The sequence below is a fragment of the Schistocerca americana genome, chromosome X, assembly GCF_021461395.2.
Source record: "Schistocerca americana isolate TAMUIC-IGC-003095 chromosome X, iqSchAmer2.1, whole genome shotgun sequence".
Classification (NCBI taxonomy): Eukaryota; Metazoa; Arthropoda; class Insecta; order Orthoptera; family Acrididae; genus Schistocerca; species Schistocerca americana.
In genome coordinates this window covers 908,996,991-908,998,126 of record NC_060130.1, presented here as the reverse complement: position 1 = coordinate 908,998,126, position 1,136 = coordinate 908,996,991, and positions in this window count along the sequence as shown.

Below are 1,136 nucleotides of genomic sequence, written 5' to 3'. Positions count from 1 at the left end.
CTCCGATTAGTTAGTCTGCGTCAGTCTTCATTAGTCTGTAGTCAAGTTTCGGTCTGCACCTAATAAGATTATCATATTCCTGTACACAGCCATGAAGAGAAAGGTATAGACACTTCAGATTGTCAATTGTAAACAGTATCCTGAATCAAGTTAAGTAATTTCTATGCTTTTTATTATTTTAATAAATATGTGTGAAAATTAATCAAGTTCTGTTTAAAGTTGGTCACCGTCAATCTGCTACTCTAAGCGTGCAAATGGCATTTCTATCGTCTGACCTAACGGCAGAAGATAAACACGCCACGATAAGACCACGAGACATTGCTGACACTCGCCTACTTCGTTAGAGCGACAAGTCAAATAATCTGATGGTGTGTGTACCGAAGGTCTTACAGTACGCACACCACACTGTCACAATACTTTACGTTCCGTAATAACGTGCTTTTCCACCGCCAATGCAGATAACCTGAGTAATGGTGTGTCTGCATACCGGAGAGGTATGAGGAACATGTGATATGGTACACCCGTATCACATGGGGACACTTTGGGATGGAGAAGTGTAAGAGAAAATTGAGGAGTACTGTTACGTACCAAACCTGTACCAGTGTGTGCATAAATTACCTCGCACCTGTAAAGTTTGTCAGCGAATTAAGCCTTCTAATCTTTCCAATAAAATAGCACTGCATCCGATTATCACTAATAGACCAGGAGTGGTGGTGGCCATTGACGTCTCCGGCCCCCACCCTCGAGCGAGGGGAAGTGTCAAATGCATTGTCGCGTTGTACGATCTCTTCTCGAAATATGTACATTTGTATGCCACTAAGTCAGCAACAGCAACGCCCATCATTAAACGAATCTGGAAAATTTTTTCCTAGCTTCGGGAAACCGGATGCTATTCTATCCGATAATGCACCAAACTTCACTGGCAAGAGATGGAAAAACTTCTGTAAGGAAAATGGTATACGCCAGATATTAATAAACAATTTACATACAGAATCAGTTTCCACGGGAAGGCTTTCCCAGGAATTCAATAGGTTTATTCGAACATATGTATCGAATAAAGAAACCAAATGGATGGTATTTGTTTCACCATTAGAGCTGGTGGTAAACAATCTTCCTCACACCACCAGCGTCTGTTA